Source organism: Oryctolagus cuniculus, chromosome 19, assembly GCF_051225735.1.
Source record: "Oryctolagus cuniculus isolate XC-2025 breed Fujian yellow rabbit chromosome 19, ASM5122573v1, whole genome shotgun sequence".
Classification (NCBI taxonomy): domain Eukaryota; kingdom Metazoa; phylum Chordata; class Mammalia; order Lagomorpha; family Leporidae; genus Oryctolagus; species Oryctolagus cuniculus.
In genome coordinates, this window is record NC_142885.1 from 33663360 (window position 1) to 33686985 (window position 23626).

Genomic DNA, 23626 nt, shown 5'->3' on the forward strand with positions numbered 1-23626 from the left:
CGCAGCCTCACACCACAGTGTGGCCCCGCCGCTTGGGAAATGGCCGCCCTAGCGGTTGTCTGACTCCAACGGAGAGCGATCGGCCCCGCCCCCTCTCCCCGCCCTGCGTCCCGCCAGGTGCCCTGTGGCGGGGAGGCGGGAGCAAGTCTCTCACATCCTCTCTGCGGGGCTGCCAGGGGGCGGCACCACGTCCCTTCAGTCCCTGCTCTCAGGAAATGATGACCGATGCTGTCGATTCTCCAGCCAATCCTGGCACGCCTTGATCTACCCTACTTCCGGGCAAGATGGCGTCCAGTGGCGGGCACTTTGGAGGCTTATTTGAGCGCCTCCTAGAAAAAAAATATACAATACGGGCCAAACCTCAGGAGGGAGGACGGCTTCACTCCGTCAAGGTAAAACGATTTCAATTTCATTCATTATCTTTGGGGGCGCTAAGTAAACGTCAGCACCAGGCAGCCAGCCTACAAATAGAAAGTGACGCGGCTGCCGGCAAGGCGCTCACTGTGCAGGGCCTAATGGAGGAGGTACCAGAGTGTGACCACGGCTGTGCTGACGTCATTGTGCGGGTGTCCTCTGTGTTGACGGCAATACTTGAGCATGGTACTAAGCACTGGAAGAATATTTGAGTAACCTTCGGAATAACTTCTACCCAGGCAACTTCTGGAAAAAATATGAACTGAAGTTACTTTGTTATGTGCTTTAGTTAGATACCTACTCACCTGAAGTGTGTTTCTTTTTTCATGCAGATAAAGTGGCAACATTTTTTGTTTTGTGTGCGTTTTGCACACCGGTTGAGCAGGATTTTTTTTTTTTACAAAACTCCATTTTAATATAAGGGTAAATGACGCTTAAGCTTCACTGTGAAATACAGATCAAAAACAAAGAAAAATATTACTTCGTGTTTTTAATATTAATAGAGTTTGTTATGATTTTTTGTTATTTCTGTATATCATAAATCCAAAACTAGGAACATAGTAATTCTTCCCACTCACTCTCCCCCCTTCATCCTCCTTCTCCTGTTTATTCTAAGAAAGAAAAAGAAAGGAAAAAAAGAGTGAGAAACAATCCATTTAGTAATTTAATTGTCTTTCAAGAAGAACCCAAGAATGTTTCATCTTTTGGGAGCTCTTAGACATAACGATAACTTATAGGACATAATAATATCCTCCATTTAATACACTAAAAGGAAGTGATTCTTGATAATACATTTTACTATTAAATCTCATGATGCAACTCTTTGGGGACAGAGGTCCTGCATGAGAAGTTAATGCACAGTGACTCTTGTTATTTATTTAACAAATAGGCCTCTTAGGTATGATATCAGTGATCACCCAAAGCTCTTAACATGAGTTGCCTTGGACTTGGAAGCCTTTTGGATCCACTAGTTTGACAAGGCAGAGTATCACTATTCTGCCACCTTGGACCTCATTGTTTTAAATGATTTAGATTTTGCAAAAGTGATCCCAAGTGACTTCTAGCTTAAAACAGCATGCAGACTCACTTTTATTTTAAGAAGTAATGTAAAGTCACAGGAAGTCATTGATGTAATTTGAATGCACATCTGTCTAAGGATCACAACCCTACTTGCTGTAGTGTGCTAGATTGGGAAGTAGGTGGCAGTGAATAGGAAGTAATGAAAAGCAAAAAGGCACCGCACCCTTCCATACCTGGTCTCCTCCCAGTTGTAATCCTCTTTGTACCCAGGCCAGCAGGTAACACACAAGAATCTAGTACTATGACTGTCCTAGGAAGTTCGGTCAACCAGGGACCCTCAGTCACCATTCTCCATGTCATTTAGAGTAGGAATGTGTACAAACACCATCATCTTGGTGATAAACTCCCTTGCACGCTGGCAGCAACTGTGCCTGGAGTTCTGGGCTGAATGCTGATCCCTTCTAGAACTTTGGAACCAGCTTCTAAGGCTGAGCATTTTGTGTTCCATGAGAAACCCATGATGGTTCAATTCTTCCCTGTGGATTTGTTCTGTCCTGGGAGCTTTCAGGACCTATCATTCCACTGAAATTTCCAAACATTTGAATCGTTGGTTTATGGCACAAGTGTTGGGCTGGATACTTGAAGTGCCTTTTGAAATGAAAACACACATGCCTAAGTTACAATCATTCCCACCATTTTGTCCTTATCTTTCTACTTTGAGGTCATGGCTTCCCTTGCAGAGGGCTGTGTCCAGGGCCCAGTTCAGCTGCCTGTCATGTTTCCAGAGAGGCTATTCAACTCATTTAGAGAATGTCTCCCTTCCAAGTGGGTATGAAAATCCCTGTCCCCAAGACCAGGCCCTGAATCCCTCCCTGGCTTCTAGGTGGTTCCATGACAGTTGACAAAAGACTTCACAGGTGTGACAGTGGGAGGTTTTCCAGGGTTCTGCTTGTGGGCCCATTGCTATCACCTGGAAGTGATGTGGCAGGAGGGGCAGTGGAAGGGGACTGGAGCCTCAGTCCTGTAGGTACATAGGACACAGTTTGCCCACACTCAGCATCAGCTGAAAACTGGAATCTCCTTGGAGCTGCCAGGCAGGGCACAACCTAGTAGATACTTGGACATGGACCTGGTTGGCTCATGGGCCTACAACCTGAAGTTCAGCTAAAGTGCATTCAGGTAGCAGCAGACAACCAACAAGTGGGTGTGAGAAGGGGATGAAAGTGCCTGGAGCAGACCCTGCAGGTACTGCACAGAAGGCATTTTGGAGTCCAGAACCTATCTGGGCTAGGAAGGACCCCATCCTCACGCACACTCACACTCATTGTCCTGCCAACAAGGCCTGCTGCCTTCATTCCATCATGACAACTCTTCTCAGTGCTCAGCCCTCCTTGTGAGCTTACTGCAAATGTCTTTTAATGTTTTTCCCACGATTTTCTCAAGAGTTCCTGCACAGAGAGAACTTGATGACATGACTAAAAGTCATGGCACATTGGGTTTTATTCCTCCTGATCTTTGTTTTTAAATTATTTTATTTCTGAGGCAGAGAGACATGAAGACAGAGACAGAGCTAAAGACAGGCAGATACTCCACCCACTGGTTCATTCTCAAATGCCTAAAACAGCCAAGGGTTGGTCAGGGACTGAAGCCAGGAGCCAGGAATGTAATCTAGGTCACCCTGCTGGGTGAGAAAAACACAACTACTGAGCCATCACCTGCTGCATCCCAGGGTATGCATTAGTGGGAGGATGGAATCAAGAGCAGACTCAGGACTCAAACGCAGACACTCCAATCTGGGATGCTGGAATCCTGACTGGTGTCTACATGACCAGGTCAAATGCAAGCCCCACAAATGACAAATTTAAAATTTTGTCAGTTATGCGTAGCATATTGGGAGAGTCAAACCCCATTGTTAGGTTCAGATATGAGGTATCAGATCAATGCACATAGAAATCACAAATGCCAACCTTTGGTGAGTGGAGTTCACTTCCCAGATCTCTTTGTGTAACTGCAGGCAGGCACTTAATCCATCTGAACCACAATTTGCTATTTCCACAGTAAAGACACACACCTGTGTCTGACCACAGGCTTGGAGAGGGATTATCAGCTGGGAGCTGAACAGAGGGTATGGAGGACATTGGATTTGTCAGAGTATATCTGTAGGGAAGCTCACCATTGCCATGACCTTGATTTTTGTTCTGTGACTGCAGATGGGTGGATAGTGTATGTTTTTCTCTCCTCATCTCACCCACAATGGCACCAGACAACCAGCTGAGAGATGGCGGTGCCATTTTGGGCAAAAGCAGCAGTTGTGAAAGCTCTTGTGCTTGAGCCCAGCAGCCAGCTGGGACAACACATCATGTCAGCAGTACCGATGGCAACAACTCAGGTGCACACAATCAGCAACCAGTGGAGAGAAGGCAACAGTCGGTTGGCACTCTTGTGCACAGCTGTGATCCAGAGATTATAGCAGAGGGGAGAAGCAAGTTCTCCACTGACTTTAAGTCTGGCTGGGAGGATTGATAGGGGGATGAGCATGCAAGCAGCAATATGAGTGGCCCCCATTTGTTCAACATATCACAGGCTCTGGGGCTCAAGCCTCCTAGGCAGAATACCCACAGGCAGCTGGCTCTGGAAACATCTTTGACTTTCTGCAGTCATGACAGGTTACCAGGGAAGGGTGGGTCCTCTGGACCCCATGATGGCAGGAGTAGTGTGCTGAGACTGTGGCAATTCTGTGACTGCACAAGAGAGCTCAAGGTGTAGCTACATCTCTGGACAAGTATTGTGTGTGATTCCATATGCTCAGAGCTCCCTGATTGCCTGGGGTGGGATTGCAATGGGATCTGTGATCATAATGAGAACTGCACAGATCCTTTGTGTGGTTCATATGGCAATGTGAATAAAATTTTCACTAAAACCACCTAGGTTTTAGTTCACATTGCTTACTTGGAAGAGAGGAGGTGAGGGTGTGATTACATCAACAGAGGTGACCTTTCTGCTATAAAGAGATCTACCTCGCCCAACTTGGATATCATCATGAATATGGACCCATCCTGCAGCAGTGACCAGAGCTCCCTGGCCACACTCGGCACATGCCTCTGGGGTTTCACTGAAAGAGCAGATACCCCCACTAAGCCACAGAGGCATAATTCAAAGATAAAAACCATCAGAGCAAAAACCAACAAGTATTTTTCCACAAATGCTTAAAAATAAATGCAGAAATTCAAGAAACAGAAAAAGGAAGACAACAGGAATCCCCCAAATGGACACAACAATACTTCCATATTTGAAAGTGAATATGGAAGAGATTGATTAAATCCTCAAGTGGAATTCAAAAGATTAATCATAGGATTACTCAAAAGCAATGAGAAGTATATTCATGAATTAAAGAAATCCATACATGCCATGTATGACAAATTCTTCCATGAAATTGAGATTTTGAGGAGAAATCAAACTGAAATATTAAAAATGAATAATTCAGTATGTTTTTCACATATTGCATACGTAGAAAGCCATAACAACAGATTTGGTGAGGCAGGAGAAAGAGCTAGAAGACGAATCTTTGGAAATTTCTCACACCAAAAAAATTGAAGATATTATAAAAATTAAAAACAGTATTGTAGAGAAAAAACAACTGTCAACCTAGAATATTTTTTTTTGGTCTTCCTTTCATTTTATTCTTTAATTTTTTTTAACTTTTATTTAATGAATATAAATTTCCAAAGTACGGCTTATGGATTACAATGGCTTCCCCCCATAACGTGCCTCCCACCCGCAACCCTCCCGTTTCCCACTCCCTCTCCCCTTCCAATCACATCAAGATTCATTTTCGATTCTCTTTATATACAGAAGATCAGTTTAGCATACATTAAGTAAAGATTTCAACAGTTTGCTCCCACACAGAAACATAAAGTGAAAAACAATAGATGATTTTTTAAATGATGATGAAATCAGATCAGACCTATTGTCATGTTTAATCCCAGTGAGAGTCAAGTTGGGAATTGATAATTTCTTCTTCTTCTTTTTTTTTTTTTTTTTTACAAAACATCAGTTTAGTATACATTAAGTAAAGATTTCAACTGTTTGCACCCACATAGAAACAAAAAGTGAAATATACTGTTTGAGTACTAGTTATACCATTAAATCACAATGTACAGCACATTAAGGACAGAGATCCTACATGAGGAGTAAGTGCACAGTGACTCCTGTTGTTGACTTTGCAAATTGACACTCCTGTTTATGGCATCAGTAATCTCCCTATGCTCCAGTCATGAGTTTCCAAGGCTATGGAAGCCCCTTGAGTTCTCCAACTCTTATCTTGTTTACACAAGGTCATAGTCAAAGTGGAGGTTCTCTCCTCCCTTCAGAGAAAGGTACCTCCTTCTTTGAAGACCTGTTCTTTCCACTGGGATCTCACTCACAGAGATCTTTCATTTAGGTTTTGTTTTTGTTTTTTTGTTTTTTGTTTTTGTTTTTGTTTTTGTTTTTTGCAAGAGTGTCTTGGATTTCCATGCCTGAAATACTCTCATGGGCTTTTCAGCCAGATTGGAATGCCTTTAGGGCTGATTCTGAGGCCAGAGTGCTGTTTAGGACATCTGCCATTCTATGAGTCTGCTGAGTGTCTTGCTTCCCATGTTGGATCACTCTCCCCTTTATTTATTCTATCGGTTAGTATTAGCAGGTACTAGACTTGTTTATGTGCTCCCTTTGACTCTTAGTCCTTTCATTATGATCAATTGTGAACTGAAATTGATCACTTGGACTAGTGAGATGGCATTGGTACATACCACCTTGATGGGATTGAATTGGAGTCCCCTGGTATGTTTCTAACTCTACCATTTGGGGCAAGTCAGCTTGAGCATGTACCAAACTGTACATCTCTTCCCTCTCTTATTCCCACTCTTATGTTTAACGGGGATCACATTTCAGTTAATTTTCAACACTTAAGAATAACTGTTTATTAATTACAGAATTAAACCAGTCATATTAAGTAGAACAGACAAAAAAAACTACTAAGAGGGATAATGTATTAAGTTGTTCATTAACAGTCAGGGCTATGCTGATCAAGTCACCGTTTCTCATAGTGTCCATTTCACTTCAACAGGTTTCCTTTTTGGTGTTCAGTCAGTTGTCACCAATCAGGGAGAACATATGGTATTTGTCCCTTTGGGACTGGCTTATTTCACTCAGCATGAAGTGTTCCAGATTCCTCCATTTTGTTGCAAATGACTGGATTTCGTTGTTTCTTACTGCGGTATAGTATTCTAAAGAGTACATATCCCATAATTTCTTTATCCAGTCTATCGTTGATGGGCATTTAGGTTGGTTCCAGGTCTTGGCTATTGTGAATTGTGCTGCAATAAACATTAGGGTGCAGACCGCTTTTTTGTTTGCCAATTTAAATTCCTTTGGGTAAATTCCAAGGAGTGGGATGGCTGGGTCGAATGGTAGGGTTATATTGAGGTTTCTGAGGAATCTCCAGACTGACTTCCATAGTGGCTTGACCAGTTTGCATTCCCAGCAACAGTGGGTTAGTGTCCCTTTTTCCCCACATCCTCGCCAGCATCTGTTGTTGGTAGATTTGTGTATGTGAGCCATTCTAACCTGGGTGAGGTGAAACCTCATTGTGGTTTTGATTTGCATTTCCCTGATTGCTAGTGACCTTGAACATTTTTTCATGTGCCTGTTGGCCATTTGGATTTCCTCTTTTGAAAAATGTCTATTGAGGTCCTTGGCCCATCTCTTAATTGGGTTGTTGGTTTTGTTTTTGTGCAGTTTCTTGATCTCTTTGTAGATTCTGGTTATTAACCCTTTATCTGTTGCATAGTTTGCAAATATTTTTTCCCATTCTGTCGGTTGTCTCTTCACTCTCCTGACTGTTTCTTTTGCAGTACAGAAACTTCTCAATTTGATGCAATCCCAATAGTTGATTTTGGCTTTGACTTCCTGTGCCTCCCGGGTCTTTTCCAGAAATTCTTTGCCTGTGCCAATATCTTGAAGGGTTTCTCCAATGTTCTCTAATAACTTGATGGTGTCAGGTCATAGATTTAGGTCTTTAAACCATGTTGAGTGGATTTTTGTGTAAGGTGTAAGGTAGGGGTCTTGCTTCATGCTTCTGCATGTGGAAATCCAGTTTTCCCAGCACCATTTATTGAATAGACTGTCCTTGCTCCAGGAATTGGTTTTAGATCCTTGATCAAATATAAGTTGGCTGTAGATGTTTGGGTTGATTTCTGGTGTTTCAATTCTGTTCCATTGGTCTATCCATCTGTTTCTGTACCAGTACCATGCTGTTTTGATAACAACTGCCCTGTAGTATGTCCTGAAAGCTGGTATTGTGATGCCTCCAGCTTTGTTTTTGTTGTACAAGATTGCTTTAGCTATTTGAGGTCTCTTGTACCTCCATATGAATTTCAGCATCATTTTTTCTAGATCTGAGAAGAATGTCTTTGGTATCTTGATTGGGATTGCATTGAATCTATAAATTGCTTTTGGGAGACTGGACATTTTGATGATGTTGATTCTTCCAATCCATGAGCATGGAAGATTTTTCCATTTTTTGGTATACTCTTCTATTTCTTTCTTTAAGATTTTGTAATTCTCATCGTAGAGATCTTTAACGTCCTTGGTTAAGTTTATTCCAAGGTATTTGATTGTTTTTGTAGCTATTGTGAATGGGAATGATCTTAGCAGTTCTTTCTCAGCCATGGCATTGCTTGTGTATACAAAGGCTGTTGATTTTTGTGCATTGATTTTATATCCTGCCACTTTGCCAAACTCCTCTATGAGTTCCAATAGTCTCTTAGTAGAGTTCTTTGGATCCTCTAGGTAAAGAATCATATCGTCTGCAAAGAGGGATAGTTTGACTTCTTCCTTCTCAATTTGTATTCCTTTAATTTCTTTTTCTTGTCTTATGGCTCTGGCTAAAACTTCCAGAACTATGTTAAATAGCAGTGGTGAGAGTGGGCATCCCTGTCTGATACCAGATCTCAGTGGAAATGCTTCCAACTTTTCCCCATTCAATAGGATGCTGGCCGTGGGTTTTTCATAAATTGCTTTGATTATATTGAGGAATGTTCCTTCTATACCCAATTTGCTTAGAGTTTTCATCATGAAAGGGTGTTGAATTTTATCAAATGCTTTCTCGGCATCTATTGAGATAATCATATGGTTTTTCTTCTGCGGTCTGTTAATGTGGTGAATCACATTGATTGATTTGCAAATGTTGAACCATCCCTGCAGACCAGGGATGAATTCCACTTGGTCTGGGTGGATGATTTTCCTGATGTGTTGTTGTATTCTGTTGGCCAGAATTTTATTGAGGATTTTTGCATCTATGTTCATCAGGGATATTGGTCTATAATTTTCTTTCAGTGCTGCATCTTTCTCTGGCTTAGGGATTAAGGTGATGCTGGCTTCCTAGAAAGAATTTGGGAGGATTCCTTCTTTTTCTATTGTTCTGAATAGTTTGAGAAGAAATGGGATTAGTTCTTTAAATGTCTGCTAGAATTCAGCAGTGAATCCATCTGGTCCTGGGCTTTTCTTTGTTGGGAGGGCCTTTATTACTGTTTCAATTTCTGTTTCAGTTATGGGTCTATTTAGGTTTTCTATGTCTTCATGGTTCAATTTAGGTAGATTGCATGTGTCCAGGAATCTATCCATTTCTGATAGATTTTCTTGTTTGCTGGCATACAAGTCCTTGTAGTAATTTCTGATGATTCTTTTTATTTCTGTGGTGTCTGTTGTTACGTTTCCTTTTTCATCACTGATTTTATTGAATTGCGTCTTTTCTCTTCTTTTTTTAGTTAGTTGGGCCAATGGGGTGTCAATTTTGTTTATTTTTTCAAAAAACCATCTCTTCGCTTGGCTGATTTTTTGTAATTTTTTTGGATTCAATCCTGTTAATTTCTTCTCTGATTTTAATTATTTCTCTTCTCCTACTAGATTTGGGTCTGGTTTGCTGCAGTTTTTCTAGGTCCTTGAGATGCGCTGAAAGCTCATCTCTTTGGTGCCTTTCCAATTTCTTGGTATAGGCCCCTATTGCTATAAACTTGCCTCTCAATACTGCTTTTGCCATATCCCATAAGTTTTGATATGTTGTGTTGTTATCCTCATTTACTTCCAGAAAGTTTCTGATTTCTCTTTTGATTTCTTGAATGACCCAGTGTTCATTCAGGAGCATGTTGTTCAGTCTCCATGTGTTTGCATACTTTCTGGGGTTTCCTGAGTTGCTAATTTCCAGCTTCATTCCGCTGTGGTCTGAGAAGCTGCATGGTATGATTCTAATTCTTTTAAATTTGCGGAGACTTGCTTTATGACCTAGTATGTGATCAATCCCCGAGAAGGTTTCATGCACTGCTGAGAAGAATGTAAAGTCTTTAGCTGTAGGATTCAAAGTTCTGTAGATATCTGTTAGATCCATTTGGGCAATAGTGTCGATTAAATCTGCTGTTTCCTTGTTGATCTTCTGTCCGGATGATCTATCTATTTCTGAGAGTAGAGTATTGAAGTCCCCCAGTACTATTGTATTGGAATCTAAGTTTCCCTTTAAGTCCCTTAACATATCTTTTAAATAGACCGGTGCCCTGTAATTAGGTGCATGTACATTTATAATAGTTACATCTTCCTGTTGAATTGAACCCTTAATCATTATATAGTGCCCCTCTTTGTCTCTCTTAACAGTTTTTGTATTAAAGTTTATTTTGTCTGACATTAATATGGCTACACCTGCTTTTTTTTTTTTTGGTTTCTGTTGGCATGGAATATCTTTTTCCAACCTTTCACTTTCAGTCTGCATGCATCTTTGTTAGAGAGATGTGTTTCTTGTAGGCAACAAATAGTTGGGTGTTGTTCCTTAAGCCAGTCAGCCAATCAGTGTCTTTTAACTGAAGAGTTAAGTCCATTCACGTTTAATGTGACTATTGATACATAGTGACTTTGCCCTGCCATTTGCCAAAGATAAGTTCTAATATATGCTTTGAGCTTCCCATGCTCTTTTACTGGTAGGTGTTCTTCCTTTACCTTCTTTCATATTGATGGCCGTGTTTCTGTGTTTCTGAGTGTAGCACATCTTTAAGTATCTTTTGCAGGGCAAAAGTGGTGGCAAAGTCTTTCAATTTCTGTTTGCTATGAAAGGTCTTTATTTCACCTTCATTCACAAATGAGAGCTTAGCAGGATATAATATTCTGGGCTGGCAATTTTTCTCTCTTAGCACCTGTGCTATGTCTCGCCATTCCCTCCTAGCCTGTAGTGTTTCTGATGAGAAGTCTGCTGTGAGTCTGATTGGAGATCCTCTGAGAGTAATCTGACATTTCTCTCTTGCACATTTTAGGATCTTTTCTTTATGTTTCACTGTGGTGAGTTTAATTACAACGTGTCGTGGTGAGGATCTCTTTTGGTCATGTTTACTGGGGGTTCTATGAGCTTCCTGTACTAGGATGTCTCTGTCCTTCTCCAAATGCAGAACGTTCTCTGCTAGTATCTCACTAAAAAGGCCTTCTAATCCTTTCTCTCTCTCCATGCCTTCAGGAACTCCTAGAACTTGAATGTTGGTTTTTTTTTTTAATAGTATCCTGTAGATTCCCAACAATATTTTTTAGATTTCTAATTTCCTCTTCTTTTCTTTGGTCTGACTGTATCCTTTCCTGTTCTCTGTCTTCTAAGTCCGATATTCTCTCTTCTGTTTCACTGACTCTGTTTTTTAGACTTTCTAATGTGTTTGTCATTTGATCTATTGAGCTCTTCATTTCATTTTGATTTCTCTTCACTATCACACTTTCCTGTTCTACTAGTTTCTGCGTTTCATTTTGATTCTTCCTTAAAATTTCATTTTCACGAGAGAGATTTTCAATCCTGTCCAATAAGGATTTCTGTAGTTCAAGGATTTGCTTTTGAAAACTTCTAAATGTTCTTATCATAAATTTTTTGAAATCCGTATCTTGCATTTCTTCTATCTCATCATCTTCATAATCTTGGCTTGGGGTGTTTTGTTTATTTGGAGGCGTCATAGTGTCATCATTGATCTTGTTCCCTCGATTTCTGTGTTTATTGCTTGGCATGGTTAATTCTTTTTCCCTCACTGTGAGGTGTTTTTTTTTATATATACTATGTCTGTGTTAAGTGGACTGCCTGCTGTTGGAGGAGCCTTGGAGGCTTGAGATGGGTGTGGCCTGAGAGCTCTGCTTGGTTCTTCAGGGTTACAGGTGTGCAAAGGTTATGAGTGGTAAATCTCTATTTATTTATTTATTCATTTATTTTATTTTATTTTTTATTCAGGAGGTAAGTAATACTGCAAGGCTGAGCAGAATGGATGGTATTTAGCTTCAGATCTCTGGCTTCTACCCAAAGAATCTGTGCAGGCTCCGTTTCTCCTGTGGACTCCCACTGGATTGCCTAGGCTACTGAATTGTAGCCTTAACTCTCCCCTTTTATTATGTATATCCCAGCTCTTTGTCTCTTGCTCGCCTTTGCAAGGTTGGCGGAGAGAGGAACTTGTCTGTACCAGTATGCCCCCACCTTTTTTTTCCCTTCTCTCCTGTAGTCTGTTGAACTTTCCCGCTTCAAAGCCTGCTTCCCTCTAAAATTCTTTCTGCCATTTCCTGCCAATGTCTCCGGTTACTGAGCTCACCTCCGCTTCCAGTGCCGATGTGTGGACTCGGAGCCCTGGGCATCCCTCCTCTCCCCGCTGGTGTCTGTGTCACATTGACTCCCGTTCCCACACTGGTGCTCAGACTCTGCAGCTTCCGCGGTTCAGCTTCCACGCGGTGGGCGACCCTGCTCTCCCAGTAGGTCCTCTGAGTCACCACCTCTAGCTCCGGAAGAGTTTCCTCTGCAGTTTTTTTCCTGATCCTTTTTCTGAGGCTACCATACCTCCGCTTTTATTAAACTAAATTTTCCCGGACTATCGGTGCGCACCCTCACTATTCCGCCATCTTGGCTCCGCCCCCAACCTAGAATATTGTACCCTATGAAACTGATTCACAAAGGTGATTTTAACACCTTCCATAACAAATCAAAATTGAAAGAATTTGTCACCATTCAGCCTTACAATGATGCTTAAGGATGTGCTACACACAGAAGCATGGAAATATAGTCATCACTGTGAAAGAATGTGAAGGCAGAAAATCTCCCAGTAAAAGTACAAAGGAAATGCAAACAAAAAGTAGGAATATTTATAGGAAAATGACGGACAAGTAGTTACTCGTGAATAGTCACCTTGAATGTAAATGGCCTAAACGCTTCAACTAAAAGATACAGGGTAGTTGAATGGATTAAAAAGCAAGACCCATCATTTGGTGCTTACAAGAAACACATCTCACCAACAAATATACAGATGGAATAAAATGAAAGGATGGAAAAATGTCCAAACTAACAGAAAGCAAAAACAAGCATGGATAACCATCCTAATAGCAAACCAAATTGACGTTAACATAAAAACTGTTAAAAGAGACAAAGAAAGAAACTGTAATGATTAAGGGATTAATTCAATAGGAAGATGTGACTATAATAAATATATATGCACCCAATGCCATGGCAACAGGCAATTCAAAATAAATGTGTATGGATCTAAGGGAAGACATAGACTCTAATACAATAGTAACAAGAACTTCAACACCTAACTTTCATCAGTGAACATATTAACTAGACAGAAAACTAGTCAAAAAACTTAGGAAACAAATGAAGACATCAATATAACATACCAAAAATTATAGGATATGGCATAAGCAGTGTTAAGAAGGAAGTTTATAGCACACATCAAAAAATCAGAAGACACCAAATAAATGAGATATCAATGCAGCTCAGAGCAACAACAAATCAAACCCAAAATGAGTAGGAGGAAAGGAATATTAAAATTTAAAAATACCAATATTGAAACAAAAAAAATACAAAAGATCAGCAAATCAAATACTTAAGTCAGCCATTTAAAAAGGAATGAAATCCTGACATTTGTAACAAAATGGATGGAATAGATTTCATCTGCTAAGTGAGTTAACCCAAACCACAAAGAAAAATATCTCAGGCTTTGTAATTATTTGTGGAAGTTAATATACAGAGAGGAAAATAAATGTGCAGATGGGGACTGGCATTTTGGTGCAGTATGTTAAACCACCGCCTGTGACACCAGCATGCCATATTACAGCCCCGGTTCAAGTTTCACTGCTGCACTTCTGATCCAGCTTCCTGCTAATGTATGTAGGGGAGACCTGGATGGAGTTCCAGGCTCTGGCTGCAGCTTGGCCCAGCCCTAGCTGGTATGGCCATGTGGGGACTGAACCAGTAGAGAGGGAAGATGTATCTCTTGGTATGAATCTGTCACTAAATGTCACTCTGCCTTTCAAATAAATAAAAATATTTAAAATTGTGTGGATGGGGCCAGCATTGTGACATAACAAGTAAAGCTAACACATCCAAAGCCCATTCCATATGGCCACCAGTTTCAGTCCTGGCTGCTGCACTACTGATCAAACTCTTTGGGAATGGCCTGGGAAAGCAGTGGAAGATAGACCAAGTGCTTGAGGCCCTGCCACCCACGTAGGAGATCTGAATGAAGCTCCTGGCCCCTAGTTGGTGTAGCACAGCCACAGCAACTTCAGCCATCTGGGTAGTGAACCAGTAGGTGAAAGCACTCACTCTCTCTGCCCTTCACTCCCTCCATTCCTCCATCCATCTGTGTCTCTCCCTTGTTCAGTAACTCACTTTCAAAAAAATCCTTTTGAAAAATTGTAGAGAATCGTATTATTTGATATATAGTTATAAATATTGCTTAACTGAATTACACCCTTCCCACACATTGATCATTGTCATGAATCCCCCATTTTGTGATATTAATAGCCCTCATTTCAAGAAAAGATGTGCATATCTATATATAAGGTGAATGAAGTCAAATGCAAAAAAAAAGTTAAATCTTAAAACTAAATGTAAATTAAAATAAAAACATCTATTGCCCATCTCTGGCTGTTTCCTTGATAAACTTCTCTTTGGGGAATGCCTGTGTTTGGCCCAGCACTGACACCACTGGGACACCACATCCCGTATCAGAGTGCCTGAGATCAAGTCCCAGCTCCACTTCCAGTTCCAGCTTCCTGCTAATATGCACCCTGGGAGGCAGCAGCTCAGGTTGTTGGGTCCTTGCCACCCACATGGACCCAGGTTGAATTCCTGGCTCCTGGCTTCAGCTTGGCCCAGCTATGGGAGTTGTACTTAGCCTATTGTGTGTCCCTGTCTTTCAGATCAATGAATAAAAATAATTTGGGGCCTGGCATTGTAGTGTAGAAGGTTGAGCAGCTGCTTGTGATGCCAGCGTCCCATATGGGTGCTGATTTGTTTCCTGGCTGCAGCACCTCTGATCCAGCCCCCTACTAATGGCCTGAGAAAATCAGTGGAAGATGGCCCAAGTGCTTGGGCCCCAGATACTCTCATGAGAGACTTGGAAGAAGCTCCTGCTCCTGGCATCAGCCTGGCCATTGTTGATTGTGACAGCCATCTGGGGAGTAACCCAGTGGGTAGATCTCTCTTTCTCTTCCTCTCTCACTTACTTTGGACTTTCAAATAAATAAATATATCATAAAAGTAAAAATTGTGTGGTTCACTGGTGTACCCCTATCCCAAAAGGACCTTCAACCTCAGGCCAGCAGAGCTGCTGATCTCCATTTATATCCTACATTTCTTCTATTTACTGGTGAGAATATAAGCATGGGTTCCTCTCCTTCCACTCCACATCAGGTCCAACAGGGCTGCTGGTTTTCACAGCCTCACCCACCCTGGGAGCACTGTAAGCTCAGGGTGGGGAGGAAAGTGACACAGCTCCAGGCCAACACACCACCTTCTCCCACTCTTCTTTCCTGGGTGGTCACCATTTCTCAATCAATTAGTTCTGTCTGTTTTTTGGTTGGTTGGTTTGTTTTTGGCTGCTTCCCAGAGGCCATAAAGATTGTTGATTTTGTTTTGTTTCATAGCTATCGGACACATTGCCAGGGAAAGCCAGACATTCATACCTCCTTCAGCACTGGACACAGCCTAGGATATGGCTGGGATCAGGACCTCCCCTCCCATCTCGAGTCCCAAGAGGTGAGTCGACCCTCTTCAGTGAAGCTCTCCACTCAAAGCCAGGCCTCCCTCAGCTGGCAAGGGGAGGTCCCAAAGTTTTAGGTTTTCCTGCATGGCTGCACAACACCATCTCAGGCAGTAAAACCCAGCGTGGTGTACACATGACCTAGCAGATGGAACTCCACCATCAATGCATAGGGTGTGGTAACTGTGAGACAAAATGACACTTCACAAGGGAGCTCCCATATTGCAGCACTATTTCAAGCTCCACTTCCCATCCAGTCTCCTGCTCATGTACCAAGGAAAATAGCAGATCCAGGCACAAGTACTTAGGCCCCTACCACCCACTAAGCAGAGCAGTAGGAGTTCCCTGCTCCAGGCTCCATCCTGGACCATACCTGATGGTTGTGGCCCCGTGGGAAGTGAACCAGAGGAAGGAAGACCTCTCTCTCACCCCCCTCTTTCCCTTATTTGCATTTCCAATCCATAAATCTTTGTTAAAAATTATACATCACATGGTAATTTTTGGACAAATGTGGAAACTTTATTTATAAACACAGGCAATGAGTTGGATCTGGTTCCAATGATCCAAACCCTTGCCACATAACAAGGGAGAGAAGGCCAGGTCAGGCTGAGAAATACCCAGCACTCTCCCCCACACACCCGGGATATAGCAGGAATGCCACAGGGAGCTCCTCCATTGCCCCCCCAAAGTCTCTGCTTCTACTGCTCTCCCCATTGCCCTGGATCCAGTGCCCCATTCCATGCCTGCCACCACCATCACACTGGGCTCCCCTTCTCCCTTCACATTCCATGCTCAGCCCACCTCACCCTCCCTTGCCTTCTCTCACCCACCCTCGGCCCACCAGCGTCCTCCGTCAGCCCACCCCAACCCTCACTTGGCCCACCCTCGGCCCACCCGCACCCTCCCTCAGCCCTCCCTTTGCCCACCCTCAGCTTGTCCACACCCTCTCTTACCCTTGCCCGTGCCCATACCCCCATCCTGCCTTCTCCCTTCCCTCACCCATGTCCACCACTCCCTTGCTCCCCAGGCCCTCTCCCCACCAACTGCTCTCCCTGCTCTGTCCCTGCCCTCGGCACCTGTCCCTGTGCCACTGTGCTGGCAGCAAGGCCTAATAACTGCTATGCAGGATGACATCACAGAGGTCTGGCCTGTGCCCACATTCTGTGCAGGTGACATCATCACCCTCAGTGGGTCTGTGAGCCACATATGGAGCACACTCGTTCTTGTACACTGGGCACTCTCCATATTGGTCCACTTCCCATCCCATCATGGGGTGGCAGGTGTAGATGGGCTCTTACAGGGCTCATGACCAATGTGACCTAGTTTTAAATGAACCCCAGAGCAGGGATGAGTAAGTGTACAACATTCCTTCAAATCAATCACAGCAGAGCTGCCCCTTCTCTGCTCCTAGGTCTTCCTCAGGCTGGGTAAGAGGTCAGTGCCATGGGCTTTACCCCACAGAAAATGATGACAAATTGATCAGACCACAATGGGACATGGACACTGACTGATGGAGTTATGAACCTTGCCCCTAATGCCTTATGTGACCTCAGATCCTAGCTAAGGACATTATGCTCTCCCAATTGCCAAGGCATTTTAAACTCCTCTATTTCCTGTTTTCATATACATTGGATTAGACCCATGATGCAGTGTGTCTACAAAAGGTTCTAGGCAGATTTCCATCTCTGTGCACAGAGTCTGATGACTCTAGAGGTGTGGGCATTGGGTCCCTGGGCTTGGGGGTGTTCTTGCAGTGGGATCCCATGTTGGGACCCATGCTGCCATGTCAGCCCATACAACTGCCATGGAGTTGGCAAGTTCCACACTCATGGTCCCTCTGGCCCCAGTCAGGTGTCACATAACTACGGGACATTTCCTGGGAGCTGTTGGAGATAAACCAGCACACAGGGATGAGGAAGAGGTGGTAGTGAACAGCAGATTTGATTCCAACCTCCTGTTCCACCTGCTCTAGACAGAAAGGAGGAGGAGGTGAGGGAGGTGGAAACAGACAGCTCCCTGAGGTCTTAGCATCCTCAAGGCTGTTCCTGTCAATTTCCTACAAAAGTAGTCAAGTTTTCTCCCTTTGTCCTTCCTAATCTCACATTTGTTATCAAATCTCCAGAGCCTAACTTACTACTTAGAACACATTATGTTGTCGGTAAATGTTTAATGGGAAAATGGCTTAATTAATAGCTTGATCAAGAAATTCAGCAACTTGAACCATGCCGGGAGCTGGCGGCACTGCAGGTCAGCGATCGCCACTGGCCCAGTCGACTCAGCAGCCTGGGTCACCCCGTGTTGCTGAGCCGCAGCCCCCCGCCCATGCACACAGCTGGAGGAGCTGAGCAGGAGGCAAATGAAGATAAAACAATGTCTGCCAACCTGAAACACCTTTCCTTGGGAATTTTGGTCTTTCAGAATACTAGTTTGGTTCTAAAAGAGGAGGGACCACGTTATCTGTCTTCCACAGCAGTGGTTATTGCTGAACTTTGGAAGATAATGGCCTATATTTTATTAGTTTACAAAGACAACAAATGTAGTCTAAGAGCACTGAGCCGAGTACGACAGGATGAGATTCTTAATAAACCCATGGAAACATTATATATATATATATATATATACACACACACACACACACACACACACACACATATTTCACCTTTGAAACTGTGGGAAAATGTTATGGACAATTGGTGCCCAATCAGTTAGATCAATTAGATTTCCTGGTGTCACACAATACGATTGGGTGACTATTGTTCACAGAATCTATTATGTATTTTATGAGAAAATGGAAGAAAAGAGCTCAGGGTTCCAACCATAAAATAGTGTCACAAGATAAATGTGCATTTGATCAGTTCAATTTGTGTACGTGGATTGAAATGCCACACTGTAGCCCATAAATATTACAGCTGTTGTTAACAAAAAAATGAAAATACCAACATTTTATTTGGTGTATAAAGTTAAGAGATGTTAAAATGTTTACTATCACAACTAATATTGCAGTATTTAGAAACATTTCATTAATATTGAGACAAACATAATCTGGAAGTAATTGGTCTTACCAAGACGAGTGGAAAGGCTACCATGGTTTATTTTATTGTTGTTGCCTTCAGTTAAGAAAAATGGAATTAGAGCAATGCAAAAATATGAAATCAAATGATAGACTATTTTTTAAAAATTGAGATTTTACTGGTGTTGAGAATCAATACACATTTTGATGTGTACATAATTCTTAACATACACACCAAAAATCTTAAAAAGTCATGAATTTTCATTCTTTTTAAATTTGCTATTATTTTATTTTGAAGAGAACATGTTTTTAATTTATCTTATACTTAAAGGCTTAATGTTCACAAAAACACAGTAGAGTTAGAAAGGAAGAATATATGCCAGGACAATAAAGAGTAATCAAATTTAAAAATATCAACTATAGTCAGCCACAATAAATTAGCAGTTTTCAGGCTCCTCTCAGAAATGATGTACCCGGGAGTGTCTGCCCAGCTGTAATTGTCACATGTTTTAATGTTTATTTCATGATTTGGAGAGTTAGATGATCACCACAGAATAAAATCAGCATATTTGCATTGATGAAAAGATATTTTATGCAATTCCTCATTCTCCACCAACAGAGACAACTGTTGATTTAAACTTTTCTTAAGAGATTTGCCTTTTCTTACATGTCTGTATAATTGGATTCCTATGGTAGAACAGTGTTTAGTCTTTTGATTCTGATTTCTTTTTTTAAAAAAGATTTATTTATTTTATTTGAAAGTCAGAGTTATACAGAGAGAGAAGGAGAGGTAGAGAGAAAGGTCTTCCATCCACTGGTTTACTCCCTAGTTGGCCACAACAGTTGTAGCTGCACTGATCCGAAGCCAGGAGCCAGGAGTTTCTTCCAGGTCTTACACGCGAGTGCAGGGGCTCAAGGACTTGGGCCTTCTTCTAGGCCATAGCAGAGAGCTGGATAGGAAGTGGAACAGCCAGGACTTGAACTGGCTCCCATATGGGATGCTGGCACTGCAGTCAGTGGCTTTACCTGCTATGCCATAGCACGGGCCCCTGATTCTGATTTCTTTATGTGTTTCTTTTAGTTTGTTTCTTTAGTGACATGCTTTTTCTTAACTTCATTTTTGACTGCCACATAGAGTTAATTGTGAAGATACACAACTCAATTTTTTTCCTTTCACATAGACATTTGATGTTTTCCCATTTGGCTTTCATGAATAGTGCCGGCGTGGGCCTTTGTGTTCATGTCATTTTATTTTAGGGGCATAACTGCAAGTGGAACTGCAGATCAATAACAGTAACTTCATCTAAAACGCTCTGAGAAACTACTCAACTGTTTTTCAAAGTGTCTGCACCATTGTAGTGGAATTGCATGAAGCTCTCATGATCCTCAGTCAGATCTGTCAGCATTCATCTCTTGCTGAGCCATAGTCATTTTACTGGCTGGGAAGTGGTATCTTCTTGAGGTTTTGATTTGTGATTTCCTAATGACTAATAGTAAGCATATTTTTACATGGTTACTGGAAAAAATGCATAATTTAATTCATTAAGTGACTTGAACATTGTTTATCTCCATTGTATTTTGTATTTTTTGTGTAGTATTAGGGTATTCTTAAAATTTTTATTTGTATTTTTCTTCCTTCCGATGCCATTTGGAATGCTGCTGTTTTTTCAGAATATTCATTGTTGCACAGAAATACAATTGATACTTTTACATCTGTTCTATGCCCTGAAAGATTACTGAATTTTACTTTGAATATATAGTAAATTCATCAGTATTTCTTTTATATGCAGGATTATGTCTTGAACAATGCAAAGCGATTTTATTGTTTCCATTTGAAATCTGAAGACTTTTTCTTTTTCTTTTCATGATTTATTTAGTAAAGTTTTCCATTACCATGTTGAATAGAAGTGGCAAAAGTATTTGTTTCTTGTTCCCAGCCCCAGCATTTGTAGATTTTTCCATGGGTGGCCTTTCCCTGACAGAAGTTCTCTTCAATTCCTAATTTGTTTAGGGTTTTACTATAAGATAGATTTAGAAAAAAAAAACCACAAAACTTGTATTTATGGGGTTATCATATCTTGACTTTCCTTTATTTTACCAGTGAGTATAATATTAACTGAATTTTTAAATTTTAAATTTTTTAATTTGAGAGGTGGGGACTGAGAGCTCCTACATGCATGCTTACTGCCCAGATGCCTACAATGGCCAAATCTGAGCTTGCACAATACCATGCCCCCAGAAACAGAATCCACATTCCCAATGTTGGTGGCAGGAACCCAATTATTTGAGCTATCACCACTGTCTCCAGGGGTGTGCATTGGCAGGGAGCTGGAGTCAGGAGCCCAGGCTGAGATTTAATTGTGGGAATCTTAACCAGCATCTTAACTGCTAGACTAAATGCCCACCAGTTCTCTCTTTATTCTATGCCTCTAGTCTGTGTATCTGATGTTATGTCAGTATCATCCTATTTTGATTGCTGTTGATTTGTAGAGAGTTTTGAATTCAGGAAATGTGAGACCTCTAACTTTGTACTTCATTTTCAAACTTATTTTGGTTGTTTGGGGTCCTCTTACATTCTATATGAATTCTAAGTTGTTTTTAACATTTTCTGCTAAAATGAAATGTTGATGTGTTTAGAAGGATTGCTTTGAATATGTAGATCATTTAGTGTGGTACTAACTTCTTAAAATGCTTTTTATTTGTGTCATCTTTAATTCATTTCATTAACACTATAGTTTTTGGTGTTTAAATATTTTATTTCTTCGGTTAAGTTTATTCCTAAGTAATTTACCCTGTTGATGCTATTGCAAATCCAGCTGTTCTCTATATTTCCCTTCAAGGTTGTTCAGTTTTGTATATAAACACAACTGCTTTTTCTATGTTTATTTTGTATTGTACTGCTTCGCTGAGTTGTTTTTGTACCAGTTTTATTGAGGAATCTTGAGTGTTCTCTACATACAAGATCATATGAAAAAGGCAAAGATAAAGCTTACCTGCAGAAAGTATCTGTTGTTTGCCATGTGGGAATTAGAATAACATCTAGTAGACTTATGGACTAGCACTGCTAAAGGAGTCCACTGATTCACCCATTGGTGTATCACTGCTATCTATCTCCCTGCACAGACTCCCCAGGAGACTTCTTAAGGGATGGCCTACACTGACAGATGCCTGTTGTGTGTTGCTGGCAGCTGCATATAAGAAACATGATTGGGGCTAGTGCCATGGCTCACTTGGTTAATCCTCTGCCTGTGGTGCCGGGTTCTAGTCCCGGTTGTTCCTCTTCCAGTCCAGCTCTCTGCTGTGGCCTGGGAGGGCAGTGGAGGATGGCCCAAGTGCTTGGTCTCCTGTACCCACATGGGAGATGAAGAATCACTTGGCTCCTGGCTTCAGATCAGCGCAGCTGTAGTGGCCATTTGGGGAGTGAACCAAGGAAGGAAGACCTTTCTCTCTGTCTCTCTCTTTCTCACTGTCTGTAACTCTACCTATCAAAATAAATAAATAAAATTTAAAAAAAAAAGAAATGTAATTGATCTCATGTGCTCATTTCAGACATGGGTACCTCCATCTGGGTGTTCCAGAGCCTTGTGTGCCATGGGGTGGTGAGTCTGTGTACACCACATGATGGCTTGCTGCAGCTCAGGTGCTGCTGATATTGGAAATGACCCCCTAAAATTATATCAAAATGTGGCCCTTTTAAGTTCCCCAGAAGCACCATCTGGGATGCCACATATGGTATTGAAATTTGAGGTGCCATATGCTATCACCAAATGCTTATTTAAAAATCTTTCATATTAATAAGCCTGAGAGTGTTCTTGCCTTGGTTTGAATCCTGGCTCTGCCTCCAACTGTAGGTTCCTGCTAGTGCACACCCTGGCAAGCAGCAGTTGATGGTTCAACAATGTGGGAGACCCAGATAGAATTCCAGGCTCCTGGGTGTTGCCTGCCATGGCCTGGCTCTTACAGGCATTGGAGATTGAGCCAGCAGTTGGAAGATATCTGTGTCTCTCTTTCTTATAATAATAATAATAAATGAATAACATAATAAAAAGCCTAAACCCTGACACTGAGCAGGTGTTGGCAAAAGTTCATTCCGAGAAATTCAGCAAACAGTTACTGCAGACACAGGCAATGACACCTATGCTTACATTGTCATCTCTTCTAAAACCAGCCTGGAGGCATCTGGGAAATGTCCCAGCTCAGTTAGTGGAGGAAATGAGCACCCAGTTGAGCCTGGAAAAGCCAGCTGGGTGGTTAAAGTGAAGGCAATGCCAGGATGTTGGAGCTGCTTCCTCCACTTCTATCACTTGTCATGTCACACAGGGTGTGATCACACTGGCCCTGCCAACTCCACAGGCCATTTAGGTTTACCTGTGGGGCAGGTGTTTAATTGGAATTTAAGAAGCCCATGTCCCACTCTGGAGTGCTGGAGTAAAGTCCTGCAACTGGCTCTTGACTCCAGCTTCCTGCCAATACACAGCCTGGGAACCAACAGTGATGGCTCAAGTGATTGGATCCTTGAACAGAGTTGTTGGTTCCTGGCTTTGGCCTGGCCAAGCCCTGGTTGTGGTGGGTATTTGGAGAGTGAACCATCAGATGAAAGCTTGCTGGATCTCTGCTGTTCAAATAAATGCCTACATGCAAAATTTAAGTGAAAAATAAATTTGCCCATAATATTGCTAGTATTCACTTGCTTTAACCCAGGGATACAGTAACAAGCAAGATGTGTTTAATTAGGTACTTGTGTTGTGAAGCAGCAGGTTAAAGCACCACCTGTGATGCCAGCATCCCATGTCAGAGCGCTGGTTCAAGTTCTGATGCTCTGTGCCTGATCCAGCTGGTGTATATCTGGGAGAGAAGTGAGGTATGGCCTGAGTGCTTGGCTCCCTACCACCCACATGGGAAACCCCAGTGGAGTTCCTGGCTCAAGACCTAGTACAGCCCTGTTTTAGCCATTTGAGGAGTGAACCAACAAATGGAAGATCATTCTCTCACTCTATCTCTCTCTCTCCCCTCATCTCCTTCTTTCTCCCTCTCTCTCCATTTTAAATAAATAATCTTTTTAAAAAAAGATTCAGTGATCCACCCATCATCCCCAGACATGCATGTT

The 23626-nt window shown here is 41.9% G+C and overlaps 1 long non-coding RNA gene across 3 annotated transcripts; it reads left to right on the top strand.

Annotated features, from left to right (window-relative positions):
• Positions 1-187: 187 nt before the first annotated feature.
• On the top strand, positions 188-22045 carry LOC149120480 (uncharacterized). 3 transcript variants are annotated; one of them, XR_016226056.1, is made up of 3 exons: positions 188-392; positions 15394-15505; positions 19777-22045. It is a non-coding gene; the product is annotated as an uncharacterized LOC149120480 (long non-coding RNA). The 3 variants fall into 3 exon arrangements; XR_016226055.1 differs by having other exon boundaries at positions 21643-22045; XR_016226057.1 differs by having other exon boundaries at positions 21785-22045.
• The last annotated feature ends 1581 nt before the right edge of the window (positions 22046-23626 follow it).